Source organism: Rana temporaria, chromosome 1, assembly GCF_905171775.1.
Source record: "Rana temporaria chromosome 1, aRanTem1.1, whole genome shotgun sequence".
In the NCBI taxonomy this organism is placed as follows: domain Eukaryota; kingdom Metazoa; phylum Chordata; class Amphibia; order Anura; family Ranidae; genus Rana; species Rana temporaria.
The window spans coordinates 129,469,782-129,489,235 of NC_053489.1; the positions used below are offsets into that span (position 1 = coordinate 129,469,782).

Sequence of the window (19,454 nt, forward strand, 5' to 3'; positions counted from 1 at the left end):
TCAGGACGTTATGAACATCAGCTTGCCAGCTCCTCTTAGCAGCCATGATCTGCCTGCATGGCATAAATAAGCACAGAGACCCAGGCATGATGTCACTGGGACTAAAATAAGATGCAGTGCTGTGAAAAATGTTGCCCCCTTCCTGCTTTTTTTTTTTTTTTGCATATTTCTCACACTTAAATTTATCAGGTCATCAAACACATTTTTATATTACACAAAGATAACCCGAGTAAATACAAAATGCAGTTTTTAAATGATGATTTTATTTATTAAGGGATGAAAGCTGTCGAAACCTGCCTGGCCCTGTGTGAAAAAGTAATTGCCCCCTAAAGCTAATAACTGGTTGTGCCACCCTTGATGGCAATCAAGCGTTTGCAATAACTGGCAATGAGTCTTACACCATTTAGCTCACTCTTCTTTGCAGAACTGTTTTAATTCAGCCACATTGGAGGGTTTTGGAGCATGAAAGTGTTACTAAACCCAGTAATATAAAAATAGTTCATCCGCCCCCCCCCCCCACATTTCCCACAGCTTATAAATCGTATTTTTACATTAAAATACTCCCACTATATACCTTTTTGGATGATCTGTATACCACGGTTACATGATAAACCGCACAGTTTCTGCAGTGCTGAGAGTTCAGAAAGGTGGAGATTTGCAGCCTGTATACACGCCCATATGTGTGATGTCAATATCATGTGACCTGGCTATCTCTGAGAACAAGGAACTGTTCTCTCCAACATAAAAGGCACAACTGAGCATGTGCAGGTTTGCTATTGCCTGTGTGTTAGCTGGCTTTCCCCAGATAGACATTGCAGGGAGGGGGAGGATCTGTGTGTTATATCCTCTGTGTTGTGAGGGACACAAGACTCTGGTCTGGTACAATGGATGTTTATTTCAGTACAGGCTGTACACTGCAACATGCATCTCAGGACAGGACAGGTTATCTGCTTCTTACATGTGCTCTCTCTAAGATGGCTACTATACCCCTTGACCCTTGTCATCACTGCTGGGTGGAGCCAGCCTTAAAGTGCCAGTACATGTGGAACCCTTCAGGTATAACACTGTGCATACTTACCTGGCAGGGGAGACACCATGATCATGAAGGTGGTTCTCCCAGGGCGAGGCACGGCTATTGCACACTCTAGGCCGTGCTGATCGTGGTTGTCTTCCCTGCCGCTTCTCGGCCTTTTGGCTAGGACTAGGTGTGGTATCTGTACATGGGAGGGTGGATGCAATCCAATGACGTCATTGCACCTGGAAGGATGGTTTCAGCAGGGACTACGCTGTGCTGCCCGACAGAATACTGGGGGCCGGCCCATGGTTGAGTCTGAGCCATCTGGAAGGGTGCTCCTGGTGAGGATGGGTGCTGCGCTTGGTCTTGGTCTTTTTGCCGAGTTCTAGTCTGGCCTTCTGGCTGGCTGGTGTAAGTGCTATCTCTGTCAGCGATCTGGTTGGAGGAGCTGGTAATACCCTGTGGTAAGACGGGGTAGAGCCATGCAAATCCGCTGGGTTGACGGAGGGTCTGGAGGGGCTAGTATTGGTGGAGGCTGTTATCTGAGTGGCAGTTCTCCCCAAGAAAACCTTGAAGGGCTCTCTAGCTGACAGGGGTGGAGGGCTGCACTGGCCGGTCGGGGGGTCGGATATGGAACGAAAAGCCTATGGTGCATGTGCCCCTGGAGTGGCAGTCCAGGGGTATCTGAAGATCACTGTGTGTGAGGGACACTTTGATTTAAGATACCACGGTCACTGCACCAGATACACGCTTTTTTTAGCACCTGCCTCCTGGGCCGGGCCTTTTGGCTAGGACCGGAGGGATTTTTTATTCCTGGCCGGAGGGCCTGGTCATTGTTTCACCACAATGGCCACTTCTTTCACTCTCCTCTCCACTATCCCTTCCCCCACTTTATTTTATTTAAGCCTGTGTTTGTCACTTTTTTGTCTTTTTTTTGTTGTGCACGTTTTGTGACACTGTGTGATTAGTAGGGTGCGGGTCCTCGGGCCAGCCCTGAACGTCTTGGGAGTGGGTGGACATGGCCTTCTGGCTTAGTTCGCCTGCTCTCATGGGGTCTCCCTTCGGGGGAGCCCCACCTAGTACTGGGAGGGTTCTGTTTCGGCAGTCCCTCCGAGGAAGTTGGGTCCGTGTCGGCTTGGTTGCTCGGACCACAGTACCTCAGTCCCCGTCTGGAGCCTAACGCCCCGGGGGATCAGGGTTTGGGTCCCTCTTCACAGGAGGACCACTTGACGTTGCACCCGTCTGCACGTTTTTGTGAACTCTCTTTATGTGTGTGCACATTTTTTCTGCACCGGGTGGAGTTTTTTGGGTGTGTTCACACGCCATAGGCTTTTCAAAAAAAAATAAAAAATAACACTGTGCATACAGGATAAAACAGCCTTTTTACACAAAGCAGGGGATTAACCCCTTAAGTTCCACAGTGAGTAAAACAAGCATGTTATACTGCATATTGCTTTTAATGTTGTGGGATTAGTAACACTTTAAGGTCATGCCACAGCATCTTAATCGGATTTAGGTCCAGACTTTGACTAGGCCACTCCAAAACCTTATGTTTTTTTTTTTTTTTTTAGCCATTTAGAGGTTGACTTGCTGGTGTGTTTTGGATCATTGTCCTGCTGGATAACCCAAGTACGCTTGAGGTCACAAAGTGATGGCCGGACATTCTCCTTTAGAATTTTCTGGTAGAGCTCAGAATTCATGGTTTCATCAATTATGGTTAGTCGTCCAGGTCCTGAAGCTACAAAGCAGCCCTAGACCATCACACTGTTGGTGTGATGTTCTTTTTATGAATTTCTGTGTTCATTTTACACTAGATGTAACAGGATGCGCACCTTCCAAAAAGTTCAACTTTTGTCTCAACAGTCTACAGAATATTTCCCCAAAAGTACTGTGTAATATACTGTAGCTGTTTTTTGGCAAATGTGACACAAGCCTTTGTGTTCTGTTTTATCAGCAGTGGCTTTCGCCATCTCCCATTGATGCCATTTTGCCCAGTTGCTTTTTTATTGTTGAATCATGAACACAGACCTTAAATGAGGCAAATAAGGCAAGTGAGGCCTGCAGTTCTTTATCTGTTGTTATGGGTTCTTTTATAACCTCCTGGATTAGTTGTTTTTGTGATCTTGAAGTAATTTTGGTAGGCTGGTTACTCCTGGGAAGATTCACCACTGTTCCAAGTTATCTCCATTTGTAGATAATGGCCCTCACTGTGGTTCACTTGAGTCCCAAAGCCCTATAAATAGCCTTGTAACCCTCTCCAGGCTGATACCTTTCAATTACGTTGTTTTTCAACTGTTCTTGATTTTCTTTAGATCGCTGCTTGATATCTTGCTTTTTTAGATCTTTTAGCGGACTTCACTTCACTTCAGCTTCTATTTAAGTGATTTCTTGATTCAACAGGTCTGGCAGTAATCAGGCCTGGGTGTGACAAGTGAATTTTAACTCGGCTTTCCAAACAATATGCTTAATCACAGTTCATTCATTTAGCTAGGGAATACTCAGGTTATCTTTGTGTAATATTAAAATGTGTTTGATTATCTGAATAATTTAAGTGTAAAAATGCAAAAAAATAAAAAAATCAGGAAGCAGACAAATACTTTATTCACAGAACTGTATGCAGTGAAGGTAGGTTTTATTTAAAAATATAATTTCATGTTGATGGGGTGCAGGGAATGTACAATAGTAACAGATTAAACATCAAATTTAAAGCTTGATGGAATAAAACATTTAATACAGAATTCGAGTTTATACAGAAGAAACCTGGGGACTTTTTTGCCATACTTCCTGTCATATACAGTATTATTAGACATGACTGTGTGGAGACTTGCAGATATCAAACCATTGACTGTGTTGTGATAACAGTAAGATAATCCACAGATTAAAAACATCCCCATGTGGCCTGTGAATGGGCCTACAAAAGAATAATGTAACTGATAGTTCATACTTTTCTGAAAGCAATCTTCTAGATAACATTGTTCCACTGAATTCATTCTAAAAACTGTCATTGCCTTTGCACAAAGGCTCTTTGGAAATTTTAATTGCAGCTTAAAAAAATTGGAATCTGTGCCTATGTGCCTTATTAAACAATTAAAGCAATACAAATTTGGGTTTAATTGGCCACAAAATAAGGTTTCTGGAAATTTTTATTTAAAGCCTAAGTTTACTTCTAAAAATCAGCACAAAGGAAATTACCATCTGTGAGACATGTCCCTTGTGCTGCTGTGTCCAGTTTAGCAGAAATCTTCCTCCTTCTGATGCCCTCAAGGCACCACCATCCCGCTGCTGTAATCTTCTGGAGCTGCATGGATTAATAGAACTGAGGGTGGTGTGACAGGCTCTCATCAAATATGCCTGACTATACCTGCCATTTCCACCTAATGCCTTCATTCATAGATGCCATACTACAGCTTCTAACAATGAAACATGATCTATGAATGAAGAATTGGTGGATGATAAATAGGTCCAACCCCTCCATTCATTGGTCTTGTTTCATTGTGGCATCCAGCAGCAGTCTTAAAGTGGTTGTACACCCTGTACAACCACTTTTACCTACAGGTAAGCCTAGATTAAGGCTTACATGTAGGTGCTGGAAATATCTCCTAAACCTCTACGGTTTAAAGCGGATGTCCACTGAAAAAAAAATTATTAAAAGTCAACAGCTGCAGTATTTGCAGCTGCTGACTTTTAATATGGGCACACTTACCTGTCCTGGAGTCCAGCGCCGTCCGCAGCAGAGGACGAGCGATCACTCGTCACTCTGCTGCCCCCCCCCCCGACATCCTCGGTGAGGAAACCAGGAAGTGAAGCGCTCCGGCTTCACTGCCCGGTTCCCTACGGCGCATGCGCGAGTCGCGCTGGGCCTGCTGACTGGCTCTCGCTGTGCTCTGGGAGCCGAATGTTCCCAGAACACAACGGGGGGGACGGGACAGGAGGTGACGTCCTGCCCGCAGTCTACCCACAGACTGTGTGGTCAGAAGTGGGTGCAAATACCTGTCATTTAGACACTGAAAGGTGTCAAATGTGACACCAGAGGGGGAGAGGGTTCCGATCAGCGGGAGTTCCACTTTAGGGTGGAGCTCCGCTTTAAGAGATATTTACATTAGAGACCAGCGCCGATGTCTACAGCGCAGGCGTACTTTAGAAACGGCGATCGTGCTGTTTGTAAAGGAAGGTCATGCCGTGACTGGCGGTTCCCGCGCTCATGCGCGGGAGTGACGTCACGTGACTCCAGACAGTCACAGAGATGGAGTTTGCAGGCCTGGAAGGAAGAGGGGTGAAAAATGGACGCTTCTTGCAACAGGGGACTGCGGTGACTTCGCAGACTTCGGTCTATGCAGACTTCGGTCTATGCGATGCATAGTAGCCCATTATGCTTTACCTTTGCAGGGAAATAAAGAGGAAGTAAAACCCATCAGGGTTTACTTCCTCTTTAACTGCTTGCCGACCAGCGCACGACTATATACGTCGACAGCATGACACGGACAGGCAGAAGGACGTATATATACGTCCCCTTTAGGAAGTCAACATTGTGGGCGGGAGCTCTGAGACTCCGAACGCATACCCATGATCGTGTCACGGTGAGGAAGAAGGGGGAAATACTTATGTAAACAAGCATTTCCCCAGTCATCCTAGTGACAGGACAGTCCTGTAATCGGAAGCTGTGATCACTGTAGTGTCACAGTAAGCCCATCCCCCTACAGTTTGAACACATCCCTAGGCACACTTAACCCCTTCAGCGCCACCTAGTGGTTAACCCCTTCACTGCCAGTGTTATTTTAACAGCAAACAGTGGATTTTTATAGCACTGATCGCTGTAAAAATGACAATGGTCCAAAAAAATTGTCAAAAGTGTCCGATGAGTCCGCCATAATGTTGCAGTACTGATAAAAAAATTGCAGATCGCCGCCATTACTAGTAAAAAAAAAATATTAATAAAAATGCCATAAAACTATCCCCTATTTTGTAGACGCTATAACTTTTGTGCAAACCCATCAATAAAAGCTTATTGTGTTTTTTTTTTTACCAAAAATATGTAGAAGAATACTGTAGGTATCGGCCTAAACTGAGGAAATTTTTATTTTTTTATATATTTTTGGGGGATATTTATTGTAGCAAAAAGTAAAAAATATTGCATTTTTTTCAAAATTGGCGATCTATTATTGTTTATAGCGTAAAAAGTAAAAACCGCAGAGGTGATCAAATACCACCAAAAGTAAGCTCTATTTGTGGGAAAAAAAGGATGTCAATTTTGTTTGGGAGCCACATAGCACGACCGCGCAATTGTCAGTTAAAGCGATGCAGTGCCGAATCGCAACAAGTGGACCGGGCATTGACCAGCAAAATGGTCCAGGGCTTAAGTGGTTAAGCATGCCATACATATATGCTATTTTCTTTTCTTCAACCACGAGTTGAAAGATGAAAAATTGCTGGATGGGGACACAGTGTTTGTGGAGGAACCCTTCCCACTGTGCTATTGTATTCTGACAGCAGGAGGTTTTTCACCCATCAGAATAAAATGATCACTGACGGCAGCTACAAACAAATCAAACAACGGTAATCAAACAAAAAAACAACAACAGGCTAGTTGTACTGAAGTCGCTTGATAGATCAACTTCAGTACAAGGAGCCTGCCCATAGATGGATCAAAATGTGTCCGGTTCCTGCTGGATCAGCAACATTTTGATCCATCTATGGGTTTAGGTCTTTTGAATGTCTATACAAAGATGGCTTTTACAGGCACATAACATGAGTAAAATACATTAACTACACATAACTTATGAGAAGATTTTTTGTTTCTAATGTACGGTCTGGTGACCAGTTCTCTTTCAGGCCCTAGTATGATGTAATCAGTCACAGCTAATGCCACGTACACACGGTCGTTTTTCGGCATGAAAAAAAACGACGTTTTTAAAAACTTCATTTAAAATCATTGTGCGTGGGCTTCACATCGTTTTTCGGCTTCTGAAAAACGACAAAAAAAAAATTCGAACATGCTGCATTTTTTCACGTCGTTTTTTAAAATGTCGTTTTTCGGGTGGTAAAAAATGATCGTGTGTGGGCTAAAACTACGTTTTAAACCCACGCATTGCCAGAAGCGAGTTATGAGACGGGAGCGCTCTTTCTGGTAAAACTACCGTTCATAATGGAGTAAACACATTCATCACGCTGTAACAGACAAAAAAGCGCAAATCGTCTTTTACTAACAAGGAATCAGCTTAAAGCAGCCCAAAGGCGAATAGAACTTCCCCTTCTGAGTGCCGTCGTACGTGTTGTACGTCACCGCACTTTGTTCATCATTTTTTTAAAACGATGGTGTGTGGGCAACATCGTTTTTAATGATGAAGTTGGAAAAACATTGTTTTTTGGATATGCTGAAAAATTTCGTGTTTTTTTCATGCCGAAAAATCATCGTGTGTACGCGGCATAAGAGTCTGACAGAGCTGGATTTCTGATTAAAAAGTACCAGCTCCAAATGATTGTGCGCGGGTTTATCCTTTATATAGCATCTCTTTATACAGTGTTGCAAATTGCACAGCACAGAATCACGTGGCCAGCGGCCACACTACCAATAGCAAAACTTAAAAAAATATATGAAAGTTTAAACATAAATTGATTTTAACTTGTTGGAGTTGTTCTTTGAACAAATACACCACAAACTTCTAAACTATCAGCTTGTTTTATATTCTCTTTAAATTATACATTCTGAATTATACTATATTTTTTTCCCAGAGCTTTATACCCTGATATTTTCAAAATGTGCTCATAAAAAAGCAAAAGAAAATGATGTTGCCAAGGACTTTATAAGTATTAAGTGATGTGTGTATGTGACATGCCTAAATGCATTGGCTCAACAGCAAATTGTCCTTTGAAAGTGGAAACTATTTTACAGTATTTTCAGTTATGTATCAGCTTGTCTGTTATCTGTATTGGAGCCAGTCTGTGGTAATTTACTTCTCTCACTCCTGAAATGAAACTGCACCCCAGTCGATACTCTATGAAAACAGTTTTATATTCACACTTGTGAGCCTGTATTTGCAGGTTTAAACAGATAATCAATAATATTTTTTATATCCAAGACGTAATGGGAAAATGGCATAGCTGCAGATAATAGTGCCACATTGTGTGCCAAAGAGTCCACAAGTGGAAGGAAAGTCAACCATAATAGCTATAATTAAAATATTAGGCAATGGTCATTTGTTGACCTAAAATGTACCATTAATGCTAATCTTTAGGAAAGGGGATCTCCTTCTTCTACAGCAGCATTTCTCAACACTTGTTCTTAAAAATACACCAGCATAGTATGCCATTGGAATCATCATCCAAGGAAAGATGTTAGGAAAAACCCACAAGGAGGAGTAGGGTAGGCCATGTTTATAAAATAAGTGGTCTCCAACAGAGTAATCACAAAAGTCACTTGGTGGTGTGTGCCAGATCTTGTGGTACAGAAGATCAGTAATCCACAATGCATCTCCCCCGAGTGCCCCTGCACATACAAGAAGCCGTAAAGGTCTCCTGTTCCCGTTTATCACATTGTTGGTAAGGTTAGTAATGAGATCATCAAGTCATAAAAAAGGCGGTCTCAGGTTCAGCAGCAAGCGTTGGGGGTTGCATCATTCTACTTCTAGTCACATGTACTCCTGAAGAAGAATGTTCAAAATGCATTGAGCTTGCATGTGGTGTTTCTCAAATCTTTTTCATCCAATATGAACTAAAAATTGATATTTTTTTATGCTGTACAGTATTTTCTGCTTGTGTAACTGTAATCATTGTAATCAGGGATGGACTGGCCATTGGGACTACAGGGAGTTTCCCGGGGGGGCCGATGGCTCAGTGGGCCGGCTTCAATGACAGCGGCCTGGGAGTTTCTCACTTCTGCCTAATCTTGTCCCATGAGGGGGGGGGGCACCAAACTGATTCTTTGCCCCAGGAGAAATAATGTCTAGCTTCCCCACTGGTACTGCCTATAAAAGTACCAGTACCAGCCGTTCTACTCTAATAAAGTAAAACGGCTAGTTGCTAGTGAAGGGGGAGAGGTGGCTTGGGTGGCCGGGGGGGTGCGAGAGTTGTCCGGCCGCTGTGGGAGAGACCTGTCAAAGTCTGGATGAAGTCCAGGGCCAAATTTTTGTCCCAGTCTAGCCCTGATTGTAATACAGTTCTGCCAGTATGGTTGATGCCAGTATAGTTGATTTTTCTATAAGTCTACAAACAATCCACTCCTACCCCTTTTTCTTGTTTGTTATCATCACAGAGCCACTGAATCACACAGTACACCCCCTAATAGCACAGCCTCCCCCATTACAGAGCCCCCCAATCACACAGTCCCCTCATTTCAGAGCCCCCTAATCAAATAGGTCCCTCTTCACATCAGAGCCCTACCATTCAGCTTCAGCAGTGGCAGAGGGAGGGAGGTGGTGCACGTCTAGAGAAGACAGGCTTCTATCCTCTCCTGAATTATGGGAGTGGTCCTGCATGCTGCCTGCCCTAGATGAGTGCCTTGTGTTGCTATGGTGTGGATGGGCTGGCCGCCAACACTATTGGAAAGGATGATGCTGCATGTTCTGCTCTAAAAAGTCATTGATTGTTATGGTGCTAGTGGCTGGCCTGTCCGCACGAGGGCTATGCTTGACACTCATCTAGGCCAAACTGGGTCCTGTGCTCATGGCACCCCAGGGGGTAACTAAACAGCACCCCAGATGAAAAATACTGCTCTAGAGATTGGCAACTATGATTTTACATCACATTAGTGGCAGAAACATCTGCTTTATCATGAGAACTAAGATATTAATTCAGGCTTTTTTTGTTATCTTTTAGAGAAATGCCCCCACAAACTCTGATTATTTCTAGCATTGTCCATATTGTGCACAGACACCTTAATGTTGAAGGTAGGGGTGTATACGTATGTATAAACAAACGTATATCTCCTGTGGGGTCAGGGGCGGACTGACCATTGGGACTCTCGGGCACTGCCCGAGGGCCCCATGCCACTATGGGGCCCCATCAGGGTTGCCAGGCTCAATAAAACCAGGGACAGTATCTAAAAATCAGTTTTGTTTTTTACATCTGTCCCTGATATGTCCAAAACCGACATGCTTTTCATGTGAAATGCCTGAGATTTTAGCTGTCCTGCCTCTGCACTGCCTCCTGGCGTGGTGGCCATCTATAAGCCCGGGGGCCCCATAATCTTCTATTGCCCGGGGGCCCCATGAGTTGTCAGTCCACCCCTGTGTGGGGTACATAGCAACCCACAGCTCCTACTCTTGTGATGAGGATTGTTGTCTCCAGCCAGGAAAAAGGGGTGTGAAGGTGGGAGATTGGACAACCGTGGGGTGACAGCTATGAGAAGAGAGGCTGTAAGAGAAGGCAGTGCTCACATTTTTTCTACCCAACTGAAGATGCAATCAATATGTAGAAGGACAAGGAGGGATGTGTTGATGACGTTGACGTTGATGACGTTTACCCCCCTGGATGTTTTTTATTCCCGAAGAAAAATGTAATGATTTTGAATTCTGACCCTGGACCCAAGATATATACTTTAATCTAATCCAAGTACAGTGCTATAAAGAGACTATTGTTCTACCAGATTCCACCTGTTTTCTTCTTCTGAAGTCTGGTTAACCTATCGTGTGTACGAGGCCTTAGACATCTAGATGTGAACAGAGCCTAAATCGAACAAATACTGCATTCAGTGGCCCAGATTCAAGAAGCACTTGCGCGGGAGCAAGTGTGATTTGCGCCGCGCAAGTACTGATTTGCTCACAGGCAAATATGCGGCTGATTCTGTAAACCAGCTAAGCCTGAAATTCTGCCTTTTTCCCGCGCACGCAGCCTCGCTGCTCCGGAGCAATTCTTGCGCAATTTTGCGCAGGGTGTAACTTGCGCAAAAATGTTATTCCCTCAGCTAATATGCAAATTAGGTACTGCCGATGATTCAGAAACATGTTTGACCAGAACATGTATGGAGACAGCTGGCTGATTGGTGAGTGACATGGATGTCAGGTATGACTGCCCCCCCCCATGATGCAGACATCACAAGGGGCACATGCACGACTAACATCCTCCTGTCTTTTCCCTTCCAGGTGACGCAGCATATGCCCTGGGACCTCACATGATGACCCCATTTCGTAACCCTCAAACACCAGGAGAGGAAAGATTTAACGAAGCCCATGCACGTACCCGTGCGGTGGTGGAGCGCACATTTGGCATCCTTAAATCTCGATTCAGATGTCTGGATAAATCAGGGGGGACCCTGTTGTATTCACCCAACTTTGTGTGCCAAATCATCGTGGCATGTTGTATTCTCCACAATTTTGCTGAGAGAAGGGGCATGCACATTGAGCTACGCAATGACCTTACCCCAGAACCACAGAACCACGCAATCCCCCCCCCCCCCCAATAAACACTACCGGATCTTCTGAGGGAAGAGCAATCCGGAATGGTCTTGTGGAACGTCTCTTTGCACATTAAACACACCCTGATCTTGTCACAAGTATAATTCATGTATGCACACCACTGTGGTCCCTAGCACACACACGACACATGCACCCCAAATTGGATTAGACCCAACAATACCACATGGTATTAGGGAGCAGCAACGCCGCGTCAAGGCTCCAATTATGTTGCTGTCCATTCATACACCTTTCACATGGCAGAGGGTGACACCCCTTTTCCAGCAGGAGTGCCACCCCCCCCCATTCACACACCAGTCACACTGTAGTATACACTCCTCACCGTGTGTAGGGACTACAAATAAATATAAAAGCTCATATTCTGAGCATATAATAAACAAAAATAGCTCATATTCTGAGCATATAATACATTTTCATTTTTTTCTTCTTTGGCCCAAGGGTGCCCCGGCTCCGGCTCCTCAATCTCCGTGGTGCGGAGGAGGCATGGGGTGGGGATGGAGGGGGGGGAGAGGAGCATCAACCCCTACTTCCAGACTCCTCGCAGGTGGTGGTTGCATGCCCTCCATGGCGTTGGCCAGGCGGGCGAGGATGGTGTTGGTCTGGCCCAACATCCGCATTTGGCGGGTGGTGGTGTTCCGCTGATGACGGCAGGTAACTCTCCACTCCTCCCGCACAGCAGCGGTGTTGGCCTGCACAGCAGCGGTGTTGGCCTCCACCGCAGCTGCCAACCTGCTGACCTCAGCGGTTAATAAAGCGGGGGCGTTCTGCTGAGCCACCAAGCAGGTGACCATGGCCTTGGAGTTGCCACTTAGTTCATCCAGGCTCCGTGAGACATGTTTGTCCCGGTGTGCATGCAGGGTGAGGGCATGCTGCACAGAGGTGGAGGTGGATGCCATGCTGTCCGCCATACGTCTTACATCTCCCACCATGGCCCCTATATGGCGGCTCTGCAGGGCCTGCTCCTCCAGCAGACCCTGACGGAGGCTGGAGGGTATATCCCTGGTTTTGGACAGAGCCTTCCTGGGAGGAGAGGCTCGGGCACGGACAGAGGGAGAAGGGGAGGGGTCCACAATGGAGGGGCTTGCCCTGGAGGGGGATGACGTGCTGGCCGGGGGGGGTGGTGGGTTGATCAGGGATGGTGGTATCCTCCTGGAGGGAGCCAGAGTCCTCCTGGATGATGAAAAAGGACTCCTCCTCCAAAACCACTTCCTCCACCATACTTGTCCCCGGTAGGATCTCCTCCTGTACCAGCATTGCCATAATGTCCATGGGGCCTGACTGGACCCCTGGCTCAGGTATGGATGGCGTGGGTCGCCCCGCAGCCGAAGACGGCCCAGCTTCATCATCCTCATCACCACCTGTGGATGACACCAAAAAAAAAATGTTGCTGGTGCAACACACTTCTCACATGTTCACTTCTACCCCCAAATATGTTCACTTCTACCCCCTCCCATGATGCACAGCAGATATGAAAAAAAAAAAAAGTTCCATGTTCACTTCTACCCCCAAATATGTTCACTTCTACCCCCTCCCATGATGCACAGCAGATATGAAAAAAAAAAAAGTTCCATGTTCACTTCTACCACCAAATATGTTCACTTCTACCCCCTCCCATGATGCACAGCAGATATGAAAAAAAAAAACTTACCAGTCCCCAAGTTTCCAACAGTGGAGTCGTACCCTGCAAGTCCCTCCACCTGCTCCTGCACTAGACTTTGGGCAATAATCTCCTCCTCCTGATTTAGTCGTATCTTACATCGTGGTCCACCTCCCGTGCCACCGGTATGTTTTCGGATAAGAGCCAGTTTCTCCCGGACCCTGCGCCTCATGTCATTAAGTTTTTTCTGGATGTCATCCCAGGAACGCTCTTGATTACCCAGGGCATTGATGTCCAGGGTTATGGCTTCATAGATAGCCCTCCTTTGGGCAACGGTGATGTTTGCCCGCTGGGCACCATATAGGACTTCTTTATGGCGCAGGAGTGCAGCAATTAGGATGTCCATCTCCGCAGCCACGAAGTTGGCCTTTCTTTTTTTCGTTTCTTTGGGAGGTGCCATCTCTTCAAAATGGGCTAAATTACCTTGCTCAGGGGGGGTTGGAAAAAGCAGGATGAAATTCAGCAAAGAACCTGCGCAAGTCTGCTCCTATTTATTTGCTCAGTGCAAGCAGCTGAGCAGGATTTGCCCTGAAAGTATGATAGGCGCAGTTTGACGCATGCGCAGACGGAAGCGCCATAACTGCGCATGCACGCGCCCGGCGCAAACCTCTGCTGAGCCGAAAAATGCTCATTTACATAGGGGCACACCCACTTTCACTTGCGCGGCCTTGCGCCCTCAGCTTTGCCTTAAACAGGAGCAAATTAACTGAACAAACGATTCCTGAATCAGGTGGCAATTTGGCTAAATTGCCCCAGCGCAGAAAAATTCAGCTGAGCAGCTCATGTGTAAGTAATGGGCAAATCTACCTGAATCTGGGCCAGTATTTAATGCAAAATTCTTAGACCCCTTTATAAGGCACTTTGCAGGCCCTATGACACTAAAAATAGCGCCTGCAAAGCGCCCAGAAAGAGCCACTGTTTCTCCAGTGTGAAAGCCCTGAGGGCTTTCACACTGGAGGGTGCGCTAGCAGGACGAAAAAAAAAGACCTGCTAGCAGCATCTTTGGAGCGGTGTGTATACCGCTCCTTCAGCGCTCCTGCCTATTGAAATTAATGGGCACCATGGCTATACCACCAGAAAAGCGCTGCTGCAGGTGGTTTTAACTAGTGGGGGTTAAAATCGCCCCGCTAGCGGGAAAATAGCGCCGCGAAATTGACTGTAAAGCGCACTAAAAATAGCGGTGCTTTACTGCCGACGCACTCACCGCCCCAGTGTGAAAGGGGCCTTAATGAATTGAACACTTGCACAATTGTTACTGCATGCAGTATTTAACCACATTTTATTAGCCATTATTTAACTCGTAGGCCGCGTACACACGACCGGTCCATCCGATGAGAAAGGTCCGACGGACCGTTTTCATCAGTTCACCGCTGAAGCAGACTGATGGTCTGATGTGCGTACACACCATCAGTTCAAAAACCGATCGGGTCAGAACGCGGTGACGTAAAACACACGACGTGCTGAAAAAAACAAAGTTCAATGCTTCCAAGCATGCGTCGACTTGATTCTGAGCATGAGCGGGTTTTGAACCGATGCTTTTGTGTACTAACCATCGGTTTTGACCGATGGTCAGCCGTCCATCGGTTCGATTTTAAAGCAAGTTCTCTCATTTTTGTCCGAAGGACAACAGACCGATGGGCCGTACACACGGTCAGTTTGGACCGATGAAACTGAACTTCAGTCCGTTTTCATCGGTTTGGACCGGTCGTGTGTACGCGGCCTTAGACCCCTTTCACACCGCTATTTTACCATCGGATTTGCGGCGCATTTTGGCCGATAGCGGGGCGCTTTTAACCCCTGCTAGTGACTGAGAATGTGTTCAAATCACACATGTGAGGTATCACCGCGATCGTCAGAGCGAGAGCAATAATTTGAGTACTAGACCTCCTTTGTAACTCTAACTTGGTAACCGTGATTTTTTTTTAAAGCGTCGCCTATGGAGATTTTTAGGTACCGTAGTTTGTCACCATTCCACGAGTGTGCACAATTTTAAAGCGTGACATGTTTGTTATCTATTTACTCAGCATAACATCATATTTCACATTATACCAAAAAATTGGGCTAACTTTACTGTTTCTTTTTTTTTTAATTCATGAAAGTGTTTTTTCCCCAAAAAGATGCTTTTAAAAGTCCGCTGCACAAATACCATGTGACATAAAATATTACAACAATCGCCATTTTATTCTCTAGATTCTCTGCTCAGTAATTTTCTAGCAAAAAATACAGATTTTAACTTGTAAACACCAGGGCCCGTATTCTCAGAGGACTTACGACGGCGCAGCGCCATGTACGCCCTCGTAAGTCCTAATCCGAGCAGTCGTATCTATGCGCCTGATTCTAATGCCTAGTACACACGAGAGGATTTATCCGCGCATACGGTCCTCCAGACCGTTTCCGCGGATAAATCCTCTGAGGATTTCGATCTGCTGGATTGTACTCACCATCGGATCAAAATCCGCGCCGAATTCACACCGCGGTGACGTGTCGCGCCGTCGCCGCCATGATGACGCGGCGACGTGCGCGACGCTGTCATATAAGGAATTCCACGCATGCGTCGAATCATTACGACGCATGCGAGGGATGGTTTCGGACGGATCGATCCGGTGAGTCTGTACAGACCACCGGATCGATCCGCTGGAGCCGATTCCAGCGGATAGATTTCTTAGCATGCTAAGAAATTTTTATCCTCTGGAAATCGGTCGGCCCGAGAAAAATCCGCGGAAAAATATCCGCTGGGTTGTACACACCAGCGGATCTATTCGCTGGAACTGATCCGCAGATAAATTCCAGCGGATAGATCCTCTCGTGTGTACGGGGCCTTAGAATCAGTTACGCATAGATATCTATTAGATCCGACAGGCGTAAGTCTCTTACGCCGTCGGATCTTAACTGCATTTTTTTTTCACCGCTAGGTGGCGATTCCGTCGAATTCCGCGTCGAGTATGCAAATTAGCTAGATACGCGAATTCCACGTACGCGCGGCCGACGCAGTACAGATACGACGTTTACGTTAGGCTTTTCCCGGCGTAAAGTTGCCCCTGCTATATGAGGCGCAGCCAATGTTAAGTATGGCCGTCGTTCCCGCGTCGACATTTGAAAAAGTTACGTCGTTTGCGCAAGTCGTCCGTCCGAAACCAATGACGTCCTTGCGGCGTACTTTGGAGCGTACTTTGGAGCAATGCACACTGGGAAATTCCACGGACGGCGCATGCGCCGTTCCGCAAAAACGTCAATCACGTCGGGTCACAGTAGTTTAACATAAAACACGCCCCCCTGATCCAAATTTGAATTAGGCGGGCTTACGCCGGCCGATTTACGGTACGCTGCCGCAACTTACGGAGCAAGTGCTTTGAGAATACAGCACTTGCCCGTGTAAGTTGCGGAGGCGTAATGTAAATCAGATATGTTACGCCTGCCCAAAATTGCGCGGAGGTACGAGAATCTGGCCCCAAATGTCAGAAATAGGCTTAGTCATGAAACGGATATATACCGTATTTTTCGGACCATAAGACGCACTTTTTTTCCTCCAAAAATGTGGAGGAAAATGTCCCTGCGTCTTATGGAACGAATGTGCATCCAAAGAAGGCAGATAAGAAGACTGTTTTTATAGCTCTTTATTGCTATTTTCTGCAGTTTAGAGTTCTAATTTATGATTATATCGTTACATTTTGTGAATTTTTAATTTTCACATCAAGTTAGACCAAATTCATGCATATCATTTAGTGTTAGACTAGTCTTGATATGTGCCAATTATCATCTTGCTATTGAGAAACAATAAAATAATCTATATTGAAGCTTGCAGAGACAAGTCCTCCAGCAATATGTATTTGTTGTTGAGTCTGCAGTTGAGTCTGTGTTTTTTTTTCTTAGGTTTAATATTCTGCACCTTATGTCTATACTGCTATTGTGCCAGGGCTTCCACTATATCCACTGTGCACTCCTTTGTTCATAAAGTTGAACATAAATCCTGCATTTCTCACCGCCTTTCTGCTTGACCTCAAGAAACAGTCCTGCACCAGAGTTAGCAAGTTACCTGCAGTGTTTGTATTTCTATCTATCAAGTAAAATACCGTGCAAAAAGAAATGTTCTAGCATTTGCTGTAATATCCTGCACCTGCTACAATTTTTTTTTTAAATCAGTTTGGCATTGTGATTTTTTTTTTGTCCTTGACATGAGTTATAAAAATATGTTTTTCATTTACAAAATGTCCCTAATGTGTTTCAAAGGAAATCTGTGTTGTAAGAAATAAGGGGGCTGACATTTTTTTTTCTCCATCTAAAAATGAAAGTTGTTTGGCTGTAATTTGTTATTTTTATTTTAGGTACACTTCATTACTGAAGGCCAGTAGAAGCATGCAGCTACTGAAGTCAGAAAAGTTAGAACACCTAAACTCAGACCCGGATTTACTCCCTGTGCCGCCCCAAGGCCGGGTCCTTCAATACCGCCGCTCCCCCCCCCCCCCCACACACACACACACAGGGGCCAAGTGATACAGTCAGCGGCTATAGCCGCCGACTGTATCATGGGAGTGCCCCTCAAGAACAAACCCATATGCGAGAGACCTCGCATGAAGGGGGTTAGTTCTTGCGAGGAGGAGCCGAGACACCCGCCGATCCCCCATCACAGATACCCCCCATCAAAAAGCCCCCATATAAGGTCATCCATCACAAAGCCCCCATAAAAAGATCCCCCATCACAGACTCGTCTCTTATTACATTGTAATTCTAGATTTTCCTAGCTTGTGACGGAAAATATTGATTATATATCAGACAGGAGGCGAGTATCTTATGCATGATCTTTCTTTATTCATGCTCACAGCAGAAATCCAACTTCAGTGGAATCAATAGAAAAACGTTTCTAAAACTGAATACAAAAGAAAAAACTACACCCCCGGCAGCCCTCTAGCTGGGTCTGCCAATCACGGGGCAGGACAGCCAGTATATAAGGGGCTGCTACCTTAAGAACCTCCTCTTTCTTTCTGCTCACAGATCAGACTTCAGATAAGTAACGCATTGCTTTTCCTTGAATTTAATTCATATAGAAGTTAATTCAGCATATACGTTATTAATTACAGCTTATATATATTTACAATGTAATATAAATTGAAATAGTTCAACCCACCATAATGCTGAATGAATGGGAGCCCTGGTGTCACTGTCCCCAGCCAGCGGAGTGCTTCCTTACATCTCAGGTGTCACTGTCCCCAGCGGAGTGCTTCCTTACATCTCAGGTGTCACTGTCCCCAGTATATATGTACAGTATTGGACAAAAGTGAGTACACCCCTCACATTTTTGTAAATATTTTATTATATGTTTTCATGTGACAACACTGAAGAAATTACACTTTGCTACAATGTAATGTAGTGAGTGTACAGCTTGTATAACATTGTAAGCTTGCTGTCCCCTAAAAACAACTCAACACACAGCCATTAATGTCTAAACCGCTGAAAGCAAAAGTGAGAAACATTTTTTAAAGCGCCCCCGTGAGCTCCACAGCAAAAAAAAACGCATACGGAAGTTGCGCCTGCATATGTAAATGGTGTTCAAATCACACATTTGAGGTATCACCGCGATCGTCAGAGCGAGAGCAATAATTCAAGCACTAGACCTCCTCTGTAACTCTAACTTGATAACCGTCCCCAGCCAGCGGAGTGGAATATATATTGGGGACAGTGACAACTGAGATGTAAGGAAGCACTCCGCTGGGGACAGTGACACCTCTGATGTAAGGAAGCACTCCGCTGGGGACAGTGACACCTGAGATGTAAGGAGCACTCCGCTGGCTGGGGACAGTGACACATGAGATGTAAGGAGCACTCCGCTGGCTGGGGACAGTGACATCAGGGCTCCCACTCATTCAGCATTATGGTGGGTTGAACTATTTCAATTTATATTACATTGTAATAAGAGATGAGTCTGTGATGGGGGATCTTTTATGGGGGGCTTTGTGATGGATGACCTTATATGGGGGCTTTTTGATGGGGGGAATCCGTGATGACCCAAAACTATGTTCATCATACAGGCCAATAGCACTATTAAATATAGATTAGAAAATATTGACAAAGATATTAACATTAATATTACAACCCTTGCTCAGAAACATAATAGATTCAGATCAGACAGGATTCATGCCACAGAGAACAACAGATGTTAATTTACGTAGGCTCTATACAAATATACATACTCATCATATGCAGGAGGGATCTAGGACAGTGGCCTCTCTAGATATAGAGAAGGTCTTTGATACAATCGAATGGCCTTTTCTTTGGGAAATACTCAGAAGGATGGGATTACCATTAGTATTTATTAAGTGGATCCAAATAAATTATGGGAGACCCATGTCAGCAGTTAAGTTGGGAGGAACATTATCATCCT

At 45.2% G+C, this 19,454-nt stretch overlaps 1 pseudogene; it reads left to right on the forward strand.

The window, feature by feature from the left end:
* Positions 1-1,070: 1,070 nt before the first annotated feature.
* On the forward strand, positions 1,071-1,244 carry LOC120925687 (annotated as a pseudogene).
* The last annotated feature ends 18,210 nt before the right edge of the window (positions 1,245-19,454 follow it).